The following is an 18,592-nucleotide window of genomic DNA, read 5'->3' on the forward strand; positions in this document are numbered from 1 at the left end:
CTTTTCTTCTGAATTCCATTTGCCTAAAAAATTGTCTTCCAAACCTTAACTCGGAGCTTTAATTTGTCTTTTGAAGCCAGGTGTGTTTCTTACAGACAGCAAATGGATGGCTTGTGTTTTTTTTAATCCAGTCAGCCAATCTATGTCTCTTCAGTGGGGAATTCAAGCCATTAACATTTATTGAGATAATTGATAAGTGTGGTAGTATTCTATTCGCCTTATTTTGTGAGAGTCCATTGCTTAGTTTTATCTTTTGCATCAGTGTGGAGGTTTGGTTCTGTCCTTTAATATCTGAGTTCTTACTTTGCTGCTGATCCATTGTGGTGGTCAGTGTGCAGAACAGGTTGAAGTATTTCCTGTAGAGCTGGTCTTCTTCTGGTGAATTTCCTCAATGTTTGTATATCCGTAAATGATTTGATTTCTCCATCAATTTTTAAGCTTAGCTTAGCAGGGTACAGGATTCTGGGCTGGAAATTGTTCTGTTTAAGTAGATTAAAGGTAGATGACCATTGTCTTCTTGCTTGAAAAGTTTCATTAGAGAAGTCTGTGGTCAATCTGATGGATTTGCCCCTGTAGGTCAATTGGCGCTTACTCCTGGCAGCTTGCAGAATCTTTTCTTTTGTCTTGACTTTGGACAAGTTCATTACAATATGTCTTGGAGAAGCTCAGTTAGAGTTGAGGCGACCTGGGGTCCGATATCCCTCTGAAAGCAGTGTGTCAGAATCTTTGGTGATATTTGGGAAATTTTCTTTTATAATATTCTCTAGTATGGCTTCCATTCCTCTGGGGCATTCTTCATCCCCTTCTGGAATTCCTATAACTCGTATGTTGGAATGCTTCATAAAGTCCCATAATTCTGACAGTGAACTTTCTGCTTTCTCTCTCTTCTTTTCTGCCTCTTTTACTATCTGAGTTATCTCAAAAACTTTGTCTTCTACCTCTGAAATTCTTTCTTCTGCATGGTCTAACCTGTTGCTGATACTTTGCATTGCATCTTTAAGTTCTCTGATTGACTGTTTCATTTCCTTCAGCTCTGCTATATCCTTTTTATATTCTTCATATCGTTCATCTCTGATTTGATTCTGTTTTTGGATTTCCTTTTGGTTATTTTCCACTTTATTAGCAGTTTCCTTCATTGTTTCCATCATTTCTTTCATTGTTTTGAACATGTGTATTCTAAATTCCCTTTCTATCATTCCTAACATTTCTGTATAGGTGGAATCCTCTGCAGTAGCTATCTCATGGTCCCTTGGCGGGGTTGTTCTGGACTGGTTCTTCATGTTGCCTGGAGTTTTCTGCTGATTCTTCCTCATGGGTGATTTCTTTTATCTGTTTCCTTGCCCTAATTTTCCTTTCACTTCCTCTTCCTCTTTAAGTTCTTGTGCCTGTGGACTAAGGGTTACAGGACCAGAAGGGTGAGAAGGTTGAAGAGCAAAAAAGGGATGAAAGAAAGGTGGACCGAGTGAGAAGAAAAAAAAAAAAAGAAAAATAGAGAAAGGAGAGGGGGTGGGTAAAAGGAATATTGACAAAAAGAAGAGAGGCACAGAAAGAGGGAGACAGAGCAATATAGGTGTATAGTAGGGTACTTTGATACAACCTTAAAAAAAACCCACCTTCTGGGGGTGCCCAGTTGGGTGGTTCCCTTGAGGTCAGCAGCTCGTTCCTAACCTGATCAGACACAGTACCCCACCTCCACCAAGTAGAGAGGAATGACAAAAATGCTATAAATCAAACCAAAACAAGCAAACAGAAAACTTTACGGGATAAAATTGGCTGGAAAAAACAAATAATAGTGGTAGAAACACTAACAAAAATGAAGTTCTAATTATTGAAATAGGCAGCAATGGGAAATTATAATTAAACTAGAAAAATTGAGAAAGAAAAAGGATCTGTATGGAAAAGGTTGAACTTAAAAAACAAAACAACAATCCACAACATCAAAATAAACAACAAAAAAAACCAAACCAAAAAAAAAAAAAAAACAGACACAACCAAAAACAAAGCAGTATGTATATGTTATTGAATATTGTCTGGGCAACACGTGGTCTTCCGGGGTATGAGATGTTAATCACAGTTCTGATACGACTGTAGGCTGCTAGTTTCTCAAACCCCAGCAGGTAGGCACCCTAAATCTCTCTTCAGCCCACTTAAAAGGCACTTTGAACTTGTCATTTACTGAGCAGAAGCTTTCTCAGGGAAGTGCTTGTCGCTGGAATCACTGCTGAAGTGGCTATCCACTTACCCTGTGTGTCAAAACTGGTCTCCCTCTGCCCCCGAGGGTTAGGGCTGCAAGGTGGCTCAGACCCCGCCCTTAGGCTACTTGGTCGCTGGGTTACCAGCTCCCACCCAATTCCAGCTCTGCGACCCTGAGGGCGGAGCTTTCTGGGGCAGATCGCTCACAATGTCTGCCTATGACCCAGAGCCAAACACTATTAGCTCCGTCTGGCTCAGCGGCTCAGACTGGTGACCTAGACAAAGGCCAAAGTTCTCTGCACTCCCACTCAGGCTCTCCCCAAGGCAGTTCAGCTGAGTGCCAAGTCCAAAGACACCAAAACAGTTGACAGGTAAGGCCTTTCTGGTTTGCAGTCTCGCTGCTACTGAACTTATAGTTGCGGGCGGGTTTAGACGGATTGAACACACGCGACCACTTGCCGGTTTTCCACTGTTTTAGTCCTCCTCTTGGGGTCCAGAAGTCTCTCGCTGACTCCCTGTATCCTCTCAGGGGTGATGATAGGCAGATCCCACCAGCCAGAGATGCCTGGAGTCCTATATCCCCAGACTCATGGTGCCCAGATGCAAGGAAGCTGTTACTCGGCTGCCATCTTGCTCCGCCTGTAGGATCGGATCGTGATATTTAATCCATCCTCACAATCACTACTTTAAATTGGTGTGTTAGACAACTTATGCTATTAATAGTTGCAATATTGATGTATTTGGAATAGGTGTACCACTTTATTATTCATTTTCTGTTTATTTTTACTGTTTTTTAACCTTTTGTTCCCTCATATCAACTTTCTTTTGTGTTATTTAAACATTTTGTAGCAGCCCACTTTATCTATTGTGGGTTTTACTATATCTTTTAATATAGTTTTTTTTTTTTTTGTAGTGGTTGCTCTAAAAATGCTCAACTTTTCATGGTCTATTTATAGTCAATACTTTATCACGTCAAGTGGACTATAAAAACATTACCACGACACAGGTGCTACTAGGCATGCTGGCGCAGATGTGGAACACTTTTACACTGTTAATGGGATTATCATAGCTAAATTTATAGTTGCCAAGATATGGAAATAACCTAAATGCCCATCAACACAAGAATAGATTAATCAACTGTGGTGCATGTTTACCATGGATTACTATTCAGCCTTAAAAAAGATGGAGACCTTAGCCGGGCGTTGTGGCGGGCGCCTGTAGTCCCAGCTGCTCGGGAGGCTGAGGCAAGAGAATCGCTTAAGCCCAGGAGTTGGAGGTTGCTGTGAGCTGTGTGAGGCCACGGCACTCTACCGAGGGCCATAAATGAGACTCTGTCTCTACAAAAAAATTAAAAAAAAAAAAAAAAAAAAAGATGGATACCTTACATCTTTTGTATTCACCTGGATGGAGTTGAAACACATTTTTCTTAGTAAAGTATCACAAGAATGGAAAAGCAAGTATCCAATGTACTCGATACTAATATGAGGGCAGTTGATGAACTAATACATGCTCACACAAGAGAAAACCTCAGTTCAATTCAAGTTAGAGGAAGGGGAAAGGGGGAGTGAGGGTTGGTGAGCTCCCCCAGTGGGCACAATGTAAGCGCATCTGGCACACCTCCTGAGTGCAGGACCCAGCTGCCACAGGGGCTCTACCAACAAATGCAACATTGTAACCTCATCACACCTCCTGAGGGCAGGACCCAGCTGCCACAGGGGCTCTACCAACAAATGCAACATTGTAACCTCATCACACCTCCTGAGGGCAGGACCCAGCTGCCACAGGGGCTCTACCAACAAATGCAACATTGTAACCTCATCACACCTCCTGAGGGCAGGACCCAGCTGCCACAGGGGCTCTACCAACAAATGCAACATTGTAACCTCATCACACCTCCTGAGGGCAGGACCCAGCTGCCACAGGGGCTCTACCAACAAATGCAACATTGTAACCTCATCACACCTCCTGAGTGCAGGACCCAGCTGCCACAGGGGCTCTACCAACAAATGCAACATTGTAACCTCATCACACCTCCTGAGGGCAGGACCCAGCTGCCACAGGGGCTCTACCAACAAATGCAACATTGTAACCTCATCACACCTCCTGAGTGCAGGACCCAGCTGCCACAGGGGCTCTACCAACAAATGCAACATTGTAACCTCATCACACCTCCTGAGGGCAGGACCCAGCTGCCACAGGGGCTCTACCAACAAATGCAACATTGTAACCTCATCACACCTCCTGAGTGCAGGACCCAGCTGCCACAGGGGCTCTACCAACAAATGCAACATTGTAACCTCATCACACCTCCTGAGGGCAGGACCCAGCTGCCACAGGGGCTCTACCAACAAATGCAACATTGTAACCTCATCACACCTCCTGAGTGCAGGACCCAGCTGCCACAGGGGCTCTACCAACAAATGCAACATTGTAACCTCATCACACCTCCTGAGGGCAGGACCCAGCTGCCACAGGGGCTCTACCAACAAATGCAACATTGTAACCTCATCACACCTCCTGAGTGCAGGACCCAGCTGCCACAGGGGCTCTACCAACAAATGCAACATTGTAACCTCATCATTTGCGCCTCACATTAATCTGAAATTTATAAAAACCCTGCTGGACAATGCTACTATGTTTGCTTTCAGCTGTTGCATCTATTCTTAAAAACTCAAAATAAAAGTAACTTCTTACGTTTACCCAGATGTTTATCATTTCTGTTGCTCTTCTTCCCTCACCACATTTCTTTCTGTATCCTTTTCCTCTGGCCTAAAGAATTTCCTGTAGCTTTTCTTTTATAGCACATGCTGGCAAGAAATTCTCTTACTTTTCCTTTATCTAAGAGAACGTATGTGCTAATATTTTTTTCTTCTGGGCAGAGGTGTAGTAATGGGATTGTGGGATCAAAGGATGGTCTACTTTTGGTTCTTTGAAGGGAATGTTTAGAGCGGCTCAATTCACAATCACAAAGATGGGAAACAACCCAAATGCCCATCAACACACACATGGATTAATAAACAGGTATGTGGATACCATGGAATATTATTCAGCTGCAGAAAAGATGGAGACTTTTCATCTTTTTTTTTTTTTTTTTTTTTTGTGGTTTTTTTTTGGCCGGGGCTGGGTTGGAACCCGCCACCTCCGGCATATGGGACCGGCGCCCTACTCACTGAGCCACAGGTGCCGCCCGAGACTTTTCATCTTTTACATTTACCTGGATGGATTTGAAAGGAAATTTTCCTAAGAAAAGTATCTCAAGAGTAGAGAATCAAGTACCCCATGTACTCAGTACTAAGTTAAAACTAGAAGATTAACAACTACCAGCCCACATGAGAGACAAGCACAATTAAATTCAAGAGATGGGGAGGCAAGAAGGGGGTTCATTAAGTTCCCACCTAACAGGACTTCATAGGGGTCTGTGGGTGCTTCCTGGGTGAAGGACTCAACTCCAACTTCAACTTTACCTGACAAATGCAACAATGTAACCCAATCATGTGTGCCCTCATATTACCCCCCCCCAAAGAATGTACATGTTTTACCTTAATTTTTGAAGGATATTTCTCCTGTATTTCAAGTTCAGGGATAACTGTTCTTTTTCTCCATTTAAAAAAAATATTGTTTCACTTCATTTTGGCTTCCGTAGTTTCTGATGAGAAAATTCATAGCCACCCAAATTATTCTTTTCTTGCAAAGGATACGCTTTCCTCCCTTCCTTTGCTTGCTTTTTAATATTTTCTTTGTCTTTAATTTTCTGGTGTTTGGTTGTGATATGTCTAGGCATGAAGTTTGGGGGTCTATCCCGTTTGGGGCTCACCAAGCTTCTGTAGGTTTATGGGATTTTTTCCCCCAAACTTGGAAAGTTTTTATCAATTACACACGTATTAATTGAAATTTTTTTTCTGCTCCACACTCTTTCTTCTGTTCCTCATGACAAATTTTTGGGGAATTAGTATTGTCTCTGAGACTGCATTCAGTTCTTGAAAACCTTCTGTTTCTCTGCTACTCAGCTTAGGTAGTTTCTACTGATCTAAAATTTTCACTAATTCTTTCTCCTGGTATTCAGTGCTGCTGTGGCATTGTCCTTTTAAGTTTTGATTTTTGTTATATTTTTCAAATCTAAAATTTCCATCTCATTCTTCTTTATATCTTCTATTTCTTTGCTAAAATGTTTAATAATTTTCTCATTTTAAGAGTACTTGCCTACTGGAGAATTTTCTGCCATTAGTGTTTTAGTCTCTTTTCCAGGTAATTCCAACATTCGTGTCATTTTGGTTTTGGCATCTGTTAGACTTTTTTCCCCCCAAGCAAGTTGTGTTTTTCTGACTCTTCATATGTTGAATTCTCTTAGGTTATATTCTCATATTATATTACAGGACCCTGGATGATGTTTGAATACTATTGAGAATGCAGGCTTTTTTATTCTAATGGGGAATTGATCCAAGGTGGTTAGAATACAAGTATTCCTACCACCCTTTTCTGGACTGTGGTTTCAATGTCATCTCCACGCTCAAAGGATTTGCAGGGCTATTTGGATTTGGCACTTTCACAAAATACTCATCACTCAGTCTGGGACGCAGCCAGTGTCTGTACTTCTTAGTTCAGTTCTAAATGTCCTTGATACTTTGCAAAGAGCCAGACCCACAAACGTGCAGTTCTGGGGCGAGCCCAGTGGTTTATGAACATTACAGAGGCATTGTCTTGGGCTCCTTCCTGTCCATGACAATTTTGCCCTGTATATTTTGATTCCCTGGTTCTCCCCTTTTTTGTCTTCTAGCCGGAGGGCAGGGCTTATGTTCCTCACTGTGTTGTGCCATGAACGTGCCACTCTGGGGCCAAGCAGTAGGAGGTTAGAGGGAAAAATAGCAAGTTTCTGCCCCCCTCACTGACCTTGGGACCACAACTCTTTCAATCAGGAAGAAAGTATACCCTTTTTCCAGATCTTTAGAGCCCTTGTGGCTGCTCCTGCCACCAGGATAACCTTTTCTTGCTCCTTGAGCCTGATCTAAAGGACTCCTTCTGGAGCTCTCTGTCTTCACTGACACCCACTTCTTGGTTCTGGTGTTACGTTGAGCCCAGGATAACAGAGGGGAAAATGCTGAACTTAGGGATGTTTCCAGGCACTTCGAATTGTGCTCTTTCTTCCAATATGTGTGCTACTTTTTACTTTTCAGAGTTCTCAAATAGGTGATGCATACAGTATGTCTAGCTTTTGTAGTTCTCTTTGGTGGGAGTATCAGAGTGTTGGGAACTCTTCCCATATTACCTAGATTTGGAATGATCTGGCTAGTTTTTAGCATCATCCTTATACTGGGTATAATGGATCCCACATTAGGAATAGTTAAAGGTTTTATTCATTAAAGTCAGGGCAACTCAAGTTTGAAACTTTCATTTTACCTTATACATTTGCCCCCACACTTGCAAAATTAGTATTATTCCCTTTTATGAGGGTTTATGTCAATTAAATCCCCCCAAGAGCACACAGCTGGCAATTAGCATATGCAGGATTTGAACCCAGTTTGTGCTAGCCTCTAAGGCCCATTATTCTTCCAGTACCATGTGCTGACTTCATACAATCATTTTATGACCGGCAAGCACAAAGCTTATGCTTTCCTTTCCGAAGTAATGGTGATTGATGGCAGCCCTTAAGTGCTGGAATTGGATCATCAAGTCCCAATAGGATTTTATTCAATAAAACAATGACAACCTAAGACAATTCATTGGTTTCTAAGCCCTTGTTCTTTCACAGCGATTTGTGAGGGGCACGGCCACCTTCTCTGGCTCGTAGTCCTGCCCTTTAAAAAAACACAGCTTCCTCGAAAGCCTGAGCCTTCACTCCAATTTTGCAGATAATTATTTTAGAAAAGAGACGGAGCTGAGGCTGCCCGTGTCAAACGCAGGTGAGATGAAGAAACAATGTGTTCTGAACTTGTGAGCAGAGGGTGTGTCACTGACGGTTGAGATCCATGGAAAGACCCAGTGATTACTACACCTCTCCCTGCAAAAGACGTCTGCTCTGTGATTGGCTGGAGCCAAAGGGCCTGGTAAGTATTGTTCATTTTTAGAAGAAAAAGTATTAACCTACTCAAGCATCTTCATGTACCATTGGGATACCTCCAATAGTGGATGCATTTTCAACTGACGTTAAGAAAGTCCCAGTTATTCAGATTCTAGAGAAAAGAATGAATAAGATGACTAAGGGGAAGAAGTTGGAAAGCATTAATGTTCTTAACAGAAAATGCTCTGAAGTCTATAACTATCGATAATTTTTAAAAGCATAGGCTCCAAAGTAAAGTCAGGAGACTATCTGTTAAGGTTCTTTTATTTATTTATTTTTAAGCATTTTTTTTTCATTTCAGATTAATATGAAGGTACAATTAGGTTACACTGTTTTCATTTGTAAGGTAGAGACCCTGTTGTGTTGTGTCCTGCACCCAGGAGGTGTGCTACATACTGTTACAGTGTGCCCATTAGGTGGGAGCTCACCAATCCCTCTTCCCTATGCCCCCTCCCCTCAACTTGAATTGAGGTTTTTGGTGTTTTTTTTTTTTTTTTGAGACAGAGTCTCACTATGTCTCCCTCAGTAGAGTGCTGTGGCATCACAGCTCACAGCAACCTCAAACTCTTGGGCTTAAGCAATTCTCTTGCCTCAGCCTCCCCAGTAGCTGGAACTACAGGTGCTGGCCACCATGCCCAGCTATTTTGAATTGAGTTTTTCTCTTGTGTGGTCACACATTAGACTGTCTACAGGCATCATATTAGTACATTGAATACTTGCTTTTCCATTCCTGTGATACTTTACTATTCTTAGAAGAATGTGTTTCAACTCCATCCAGGTTAATACAAAAGATGTAAAGTCTTCATCTTTTTTAAGGCTGAATAGTAATCCATGAATACACACCACAGTTGATTAATCCGTTCCTGTGTTGATGGGCATTTAGGTTGTTTCCACATCTGGGCGATTGTAAATTGAGTTGTGATTAACAATCTAGTGAAAATGTCCTAATGATAAAATGATTTTTTTTCTAGGTAGAGGCCTCAAGTCTCGCATCACAAACACCATCTTCACACTTGCAGCTTAAAGGAGGTAGTTTTAGGAAAAATGCAAGGGAAGTCTTCCTTGTGGAATTTATTGCTTGAAGAATATGGACCTGTTTAGGTTTGAGTCCCAGATTAAGGATGTGTACCGAGCTATCTTGTACAGATCTCAGTATCTGATATGCATAGTGGGGAGCATAAAAAGAACTACTGTGGAGTGTCATGAAGAAGAACGTGGCAGGCAAAATTATAAGATGGCCCTGTGGCCCCCCGCAGACTGACGGCCATGCCCTTGAGTGAGAAGGAAGCTATGATTTGCTTCTAGCCAACAGAAGGTGACAAAGATGACTCACTCCCGTGACCATGTTACATCATACAAGATGTAGTTAGCCCACTAGAATTATAGATTGTCCCATTCTTCTTGAAGAAGTAAGTAAGCTGTCCTGTGTTGGGAGGAGGGAAATAATCAGGGATTTGAGTCTGTGAGAAAACAGGACTCTCAGCCCTACAACCACAAGGATGTGGATTCTGCTAAACCACCTACATGAATTTGGAATCTCCCTAGAGTCTCAGTTGGTTTTCCATTGCTGATAACACAATACCTGAAACTGGCTAATTAATAAGAAATGAAATTTATTTCTTCAGGTTCTGGAGGCTGGGAAGTTGAGGGTCAAAGGGGCTCATCTGAGAGAGACTTCTTGCTGGTGGGGACTCTGCAGAGTCACAAGGCACCCAGGGCACCACAGGGCCAGGGGCTGAACATGCTGCCTCACGTCTCCTTTCTTCATCTTGTAAAAGCCACCAGTCTCTCCCCCATGATAACTCATTAATCAATTAACCCAGTAATCCATCATCATGGCTCTGACATCTTAAAGGCCCCACCTTCAATACTGCCATGCTGGGGCTTAGGTTTCAATGTGCGTTTGGAGAAGGACTAATATTCACATCATAGCTCCCAGTCAACCCTCCAAGGCGGAATGCAGCCTGGCCAATACCGTGAGTGTGGCCTTATGAAACCCTGACGGCTATGCCTGGAATCCTGACCCATGGAAAATGAGAGGTAGTACATGTTTGTTGTTGCAAGCTGCTGTGTTTGTGGTAATTTGTTACGCAGCAGTAGAAAATTACAATAGTATGGAGTAAATGAAATAATGCATGTAAAATGCATATGTTTTTAGCAAGGTGCCCAGCTAAGTGGTCAATATTAGCTATTCTTCATTTTATAATGAAAGTGTTTGGCACTGTAGATTCAAGACAGCACCAGGTTATGAATGTCTCTGCCTCCCTCAGCAATAGCCTTCTGGACCAGATGGACCCCAATCTGGGGCCGTGTGCCCTTACAATAAATGCCATCTTTACAGATTTCTCTACAGCCAAGTGATGCCCAAGCTGATGAGCCATGTACTCCCAATATAATTTATTATCATCTGATTTCAGCAGAAACCCATTTAGCGTAATGGAAACCGATCCAGAGTATTAGTATTGAAAAGGCACTGTGCTTATACAATAACGAGATGAGACTGGGTAAGGAGGAACAGGTGTTCCAAACAACCTGTTTTTAAAAAAATCTAAAATTGGGTTCACCTAAGCTTTGAAAGCTAAAAGAAAAGAAAATAACATTTATTAAGCACCTGCCAGATGGTCTCAAGTGTGTTATTGCCTTTAATATGAATAGTCTATGGTGGAAGAAACTATCCTCTTTATTTTACAAGTGAAGAAGGTGAAGTTAAGGCAGAGTTAAAGAAGGTGAGCTCAGAGAAGTTAGGTGACATGCCCAGGCCACCCAGATCTAAGCCATACCTCTTGTTGACTCTGATAACTGAGAGCGTGCTTAGAACGTACCATAATTGGCTTGGAACGTTTGTACTGAAAGGAATCTAGCTCACAGAAGAGACAGATCAGAATGGATGAACAAGACTAGGAACCAAACAACCTTGATTTGAAAACTTTGACATTTGACTCAATTTAGACCAATAACAGCTTTTCAAGAAAACAAACCTCATGAGTGATAACAGGGACATATACCCACTCCTAAAACCCCCTGTGGAAACAGGTGCCCTTCATTTAAAAAGCGTGAACATTCATCATTTTCTTAGGAGTCTCTGTATTGATCTTTTTTCTTCCTAACTTTTTACATCAAACACTAAAAACTGAAATGCCAAAGGCTGCTGCATTCTGTCTTTCTTCTTTCTTTTTTCTTCTCTTCCCAATCTGTAGGAGAACGTTTCTAGTCTAGCTTGTTCCAAACTGGACATGAGACACTTATCAGAGATGTATACAATATTTCAGATTTAATATTGTAAGTAATGAATTAAGAAGATGCAAATAAAGAAATCTAAAGAAACAATATAGCGAGAGAAAGCCAGGAGTAAAATTTGTTACCCACAAGCTATGCCCAGGAGCCCTACACACTTGTGGGAGGGAAGCCACAAATCTGCCTCTGTGCCTCTCACTGTCCAACTAGTTGGAAAAAACAAAGCCTATTGAGTTGAAGGAGAAGAAAGCTAGTTTTTTTTTTTTTTTAACTCTAAGAATAATTCTTAGTTGGAATGAACTCCTGTAACAAAAGATATATTAACAAGAGAAAAACAAATCGAAATGTACTAACATGTATGTTTCACGTATATGTGGGAGACACCTTGGAGAATGAGTAGAGGCTTTGAACTCCAGCTTGAATAGCATCTTCAACAAAGAATAGTCACTTTTTAGAGAGGTGACAAGACAAAAGAAAAGGCCTATGTATCTCTGCAAGTACCTGGCAGATAAAGGCTATCTGAGTAGCTAGTTAGTGCAGATTCCTCTGGGATCAGCTCCAGGCCGGTGAGCACCCATGGTTGTCCACAGTGGTTAACCTTTGCTCTCCCTGGTAAAGAGGGGAGCAGGACACCTTTTTTCTTTTTTTTTTTTTTAATCTATGTCTGGATTTAGGGCAAATAGAGGGAGGCCAGAGAGCATTCCTCCATCTGCTTTTTCTATTTATTTATTTATTTTGAGACAGAATCTCATTTTGTCACCCTGGGTAGACTGTTGTGCCATCATAGCTTACAGCAACCTCAAATTCCTGGGCTCCCGTAATCCTCCTACCTCAGCCTCCTGAGTAGCTGGAACTACAGACACGCATCATATTGCCTGGCTATTCTATTTTTTTGAGTAGAGACGGGAGGGGGGGGTCTCGCTCTTGGTCAGGCTGGTCTTGAACTCATGAACTAAAGCAATCTACCTGCCTCAGCCTCCCAGAATGCTAGGATTACAGGTGTGAGCCACAGTGGCCGGCTGCTTTTTCTTTTAAATTGCTTTCACCTCAACCATCCTTCCTATTTGGTGTGGCATACTCTGGACTTCTACTCAGTCATAGGAGTTACATCTCTATACGCGAAAACAACAGTGGAAACTACCTTAAATTTAATTTAATTTATTTTTTAGAAATGGCATATCATTCTGTCCCTCAGGCTGGAGTACAGAGGTGCAATCCTAGCTCTTTGTAGGCTCAAATTCCTGGGCTCAAGGAACAACTGCCATTTATTGAATGGAAATTAAATACCAGGCCTCTACATACATCCTATCATCTAATCCTCACAGATCTCCATGCTAGGTATTCTCTTGCAAGTTTGCAGGTGAAAGAGAGCTAACTGCAGAGCTAGGAAGTGGTAAGACAGAATTCACAGGCAGTTCTGAGTTTTCCAAGGCCTGCCCCCTTTCCTGCCTCTCTGTGCTGCATGGCTCTCCCAACAGCTGCTTTGGTTTTCCTTGTACTAAAAACCAAATAAGAGTTTATTCAAGAGCATCTGGGGTGGGAGGGGCCTGGGTTAGATAACGAGCATGGCAAGAGTCTCAGTTTAAGGGTTTACAGTATTTTCCTGTGTGCAATGGCCATGTTTTTGCTCAAATTTTTGTGCAAAACTTCTAATTTTTTGTGGACAAAAAATTCATGCACAATTTACTATGTTAAAACTATTTTAAATTGCACACGAACTTTATGTCCACCTTGTATAATGTTTTTCATTCTTTTATTTATGTTATACATTAGAAGTGTAACTCTAGAAAGCAATAATGATATCCATTACAAAATAATATCCCAGAACAGTGATTTTTCAACCTGTGTGACTTGGCAAACTGGTGTGCCGTAAGAGGATCTTAGGTGTGCTGAGAAAAATTTTAAAGATCGTTAAATCATGTTTTGAAAGAAGTTCAAAGCACAGTAAGTATATTCTTTTTTTTTCTTTAAAGTACAAATTAATATGAGGTACAAATGTTTAGGTTACACTGTTTTCAGTTCTAAGGTAAAGTTCAAGTTGTAGTTGAGCCCTTCACCCAGGGGGCCTGCTGAGCACCCTCACACTGTGCAGGTCAGCTGAGATCCTGCCGATTACCCCCTCTCCACACCCTCCTCCTCCCATCTCTTCCCTTCCCCTGGACCAACATAACTGAAGGATGCCACAGAAGTTTAACTATAGGTTCAAGTGTACCCTGAGATAAAAAAGGTTGGAAAACACTGGACTAGAATATTAGTTTTGTCAATCTTAATACAAACCTGATGGGGCATTTTCCACCAATGAAGAGCAATGCTATTTTCCTTCATACACTTCAGGCAGGAGCTAGCAATTTAGCAGGTGTTTTTTACAAAAATTTTGGCAAATCCCTTGGAAAATGTCAAAACAGTCTTTGTCCACCACAACTTTAAGCTAACAGTTATCAAATATGCTAAGTGGCAACAGAGGTTCCAAGAGACACTTTGGACCTCCTTTACTCCATGTAAAATTTCTTGTACCATAATATGTGAAAACATAAGGTGTCCCTAAAGTTCATGCTTAAATTGCATGAGTTTTTTGGACACCTTGTAGAATGCTAAAATTTCTTTATAGTACAAAAAACAAGTGCCTAAATATTTTAAATTGAAAAGTAACAAGGAAAGATTTTTTTTCCCTAAAAGTTTGGGCCAAGAATGTGGGCATGCATTATACATGGCAAAATATAGTATTTTCCACCTGGCCCGTAAATGCAAGTGGGTAGCATCTTGTGATGTAAAGTCTGGCAACGAGGCATCCTCTAGGGAGATAGCCACGACGTGACAGGTTATTATGATTTTTCTTTTAAACATGTTGGTGCAAAACTGTTCAAACAGAGAAACTTCTAGTCCATAGCCCTGTTATGGAAGCCTTAGCAATCAGAGTCCGTGTTTTACCTCTGGCATCTAACTAATGAACTCCTAAGAGGTCAGCTCTGCTTCAGTTAACACCTGCAGGGAGGTAATGAGCTGCAGCTTGGACTGAAGTAATTACCCAGGTTACAGGCAGAGGGAGGCTGAGTGGGGCCCACATCAGCCGGGCACGGAGCTGTGGAGAGCGTGAACCAGCGCACCCGGCTGGAGCTGGTGTGAGATGTGTCTGGGAGGCTGTGAATTTCAATCAAGCACAGTCTTAATTAGGGCAGAAACAGCCTGCGTAGCTGAGGGAAACAGTCTTAGGAAGAGAAAGCGGGGATACATTTTGCTTCAATGGATGGAGACTAAGGTTTGGAGCCCCCTTGAGTTGTGTACTCGACACATCCATGGAGGATGTGTCGAGCTCCAAATTCTGGAGGTGAGTGGCTGGTGAGTAACTAAGGCTACAACTAAAATACAATCCTCTCTGTTATAAACCCAAATTATTCAACAGTATTTCATAGTTTCCTGACCACACGGTCAAGAGGCTTAAGGCATTGATTTAGTAAATGCATTGAGATGCTTGGTGTGGGATATTCGTAAACTTCCCCAGATTTTTAAGCAGATCTCATATGAAATAAAGCATCTGATCCTTGTTATACATATACGAAGTGTTACTGATACACCAATGGTTATTTTTACTGCAGCCTTACTTATTCTAATTCCCAGCGAGGAGCAGAGATTGAGTCAGCAACCTCAGTGTCAAAATACAGCAGAGGAGCCAAAAGCAGTCTCCACACTGCTCAAAGCAAACCCAAGGCTCTGAAGTCTGCATTGGAGGAAAGTTATTTCATAATTTTTGCACAACTAAAAGAAGACAATGGCGGGGAGAAGCAAAGGGAAACTGGTGGGAGAAGGGACAGCTGACAGCCCTAAGGTGGAGAATGCAGAAAACAAAAGAGCAGCTGGAGCGCAAAAAGATAATGATTTGTGAGAGACAGCCCCGCTCAGCCCTAGGTATTTCAAAGCCTTCTAGTGCCACTAAACGTGGTGAGGTTCCCAGACGTGCAATGTGTTGGAGAATATTAAGAAGTCAGGATTACCCAGGCCTAATATTAATCACATCAGGGTTCAGTATTAGTTAAACAGGTCTCGTGTGGGGAAATATCATAGTTCTTTTTTTCCTACAATGTTACCCCCTACTCACCAACATTCTGTTAGATTTTTGACATCATCTCAGGGAAAATGGCAGTGAATTGCTACCATTAACATAATTGGTTTCACTTTCATTCCTTTGGGCAATTTCTATGGCCCCAACTAATTGCTTTAAGATACCAGTGCTATTTCCATTCACTCTTCAGAGAGTCTTAGGCCCATTGATATGAAACAATAGAGGTTAACAAGGCATCTTCAAAGCTGGTGCTGAAAATAATGGTGGTGCTTAAAATTTGGAAGCATCAAAGGAGAACTCACCTGTGATCCCTATGGTACTCGAGTTGCCATAGTGATGAGGGGGCTGGGCCTGGGAGGAGACTGGATAATGACAATGATACTATTTTCAGGGAACTTATCTGTACCAGACAGTGTGCTTTCACCCGTAATTCTCAGAGATTCCAGGGTCTGCTTTTCACAGATGAGGAAACTGAGGCATAGGAGGTAAGTCTTTTGCACAGATTTGCACATCCAGAGAATGATACAAACCAGGATTCAAATCCAGGTAGTTTGACTCCATAAGTGTCTTTGGTCCATCAGTATTTGCTGCCTGAAGAAGGTGGTAGAAATGGGAGTGTTTGTAATATTTATGCATATTTTTTTCTCTGACTCTCATGGCAGGCTAAATATGCAGTGAGCTTGTCCCTCTCTTTGGAAGCCTATGTAGTCTCTTATAAAGCTACCCTGGAATTGTGAAGGGGCTGCTGTGACCTGGAGGATAGCTCCAAGCACACACACCATCTTGACTCACAAAGACAAGCTGTATTTGTCTTTGTTTCTGAAGGCAAGAACTTAGCAAGGCAGGAACTGGTGGGGCAGAGGAGGACAGTTGGCAGAAGGATGAAGGAAAGAAAGAAAGTGTAACTTTTTGGTTCCGTGATAAACACTTGTAGGCATCCAACAACCGTATACAGAGGCTCATATGCATAATTTTCTACATATTTTCTATAACTCAGTGTCTAATTATTCAGGATCGATTCAGAGGTAATACCGTACCAACTGAGGCAGTCATTCTACTCCTAGGTATTTTCTCAAGGGAAATAAAGGTCTGTGTCCACATGGAGATTTGTACGTGAGTGTCCACAGAAGCTTGATTTGTAATAGACCCAAACCAAAAACAACCCAGATGTCCATCGACAGGTGACTGGATTCACACACTGTGCATCTGTTATCTGTGCATTGGAAAATGAAAACATTTTTATCTATTAGCCACACGATGGGGTGCTACACGGAACTAAAAAGAATGGAGTGTTGATGCCACGACAACATGGATAAATCTCAAAACAATTTTGCTGAGTGAAAGAAGCTAGCCACGAAAAGAGTACAGGCTTGAAGACTCTGTCGAAATAAAATTTTAGAAAATGCAAACCTATACCAACAAAAAGCCAGCCAGAGTTTCCCTGGAGATGGGAGGGAGGGAAGCGGGAGGATTACAAAGAGGCAAGAGGGAACTTTGGTGAGCAATGCAAATGTTCCTTACCTAGATTGCGTCACAAGTGAGTACACATGTCAAACCTTTTCAAATTTTGCACTTTAAACAATATAGTTTATTATGTGTTAGTTATGTCTCAGTAAGTGTTAAAAAAGAAAGAGCAAATAAGCCTTCTGTTAGAGGAAACTGCTTGTGTAAGAAAAAAGTGTTACGAAGGCCCTGGGGACATGGCAGAACTTGAATTCAGAATAATTAATTTAGAGGCAATGGTCACATGGTGAGAACTAAGTGGGGCTCAAATCAGAAAAGGGCTTGAGGACTCACCTAAGGTATTTTGATTTTAACCCAAACCTCTGAGCAGCGATAGAAGGAAATGCTGTTTTCAGATTTATTATTATTATGGGCATCATTGCAAATTCATAAGTTGAGACCCAGAGATAGGGTCAGTAAAGAGGCAGTTATGATAAAATGAGGTGTACAAATGGGCCCTAATCCCACCCGACTGGTGTTCATGTAAGATAAAGAGGTCAGGACACAGACAGGCACAGAGAAATGACCAGGTGAACACACAGGGAGCAGACTGTCACCAGCAAGCCAGGGAGCAAGGCCTCAAAAAAACAAACATGCTGACACCTCGATCTTGAGCCTCCAAAGTTATAAGAAAATAAGCTTCTGTTGTTTGAGCTCCCCAGTTCATGGTACATTGTCATGGCAGCCCCAGCACACTACGTTGTCACCTGAGAAGACCATCGTGGCCGTCTCAGTACTCTGGGTGAGATCGGGACATCCAAGCTGGGATGATGGAGTCCAAAGTTCTTAATGTACCGGGGGAGGCCATGGAAGGGATTGGGGATGACGCCCAGAATCCTGACTTGGTTGACTAAGAAGAGCTACATGCGGGAATGAGGAAGAGCAGGTTTTGAAGGAAATATACAACTATTAGTTTTTCCACGTTGATCTTGAGGTGACCATGGAATTTCCAACTAGAGAGGTACAGTCAGTACTTGCCAATGTGAACCTCGAGCCTGGCAAGGTAATCTGGCTTAGAGAGATAGTCTTGGGACTGTCTGAGCTGCGGCCTTGCAACTGGGGTGCATGTGCAAATGTCCTGTGGTTCAGAAGTTTCCACTGAAAGCTATAGCCATTGGCAGCTAAGTCAAGGGGCCAGAAGGTCTAATTTCTGGGACAAAGAACATGTTGAAAGTTTTGCAGCAAAAGTCAGGAGTTTTTTATTTCATTTTTCTTTTGCATAGCAAAATTTCTGCATTCTTTAAGTGGGCAAAGCAGACTGCCATGGGTCACCTAAATGGGGAGAACACACCAAGCACTCACCAATAACAATTCCAGAGATAGAGTTCTGCAGCCCAGCAATCCTTCCAAAGTCTCCTGCCACCCCCAACCCCGCCTCCCAGGCTCTCAGTTTAATGAACACTGCCTTCTCAGGAAAGCCTCCTTGAGAAAGCCATTGGGGAAACTGTCAGTTACTCACCCACCACAAAGGAGATCTCAGGAGCAGGCTGAGAGGGTCCAAAATACTTCCCGGTAACTTCCCCTGGGAGGAAGCAAGAGCTCAGTATCCT

The sequence above is a fragment of the Nycticebus coucang genome, chromosome 12, assembly GCF_027406575.1.
Source record: "Nycticebus coucang isolate mNycCou1 chromosome 12, mNycCou1.pri, whole genome shotgun sequence".
In the NCBI taxonomy this organism is placed as follows: domain Eukaryota; kingdom Metazoa; phylum Chordata; class Mammalia; order Primates; family Lorisidae; genus Nycticebus; species Nycticebus coucang.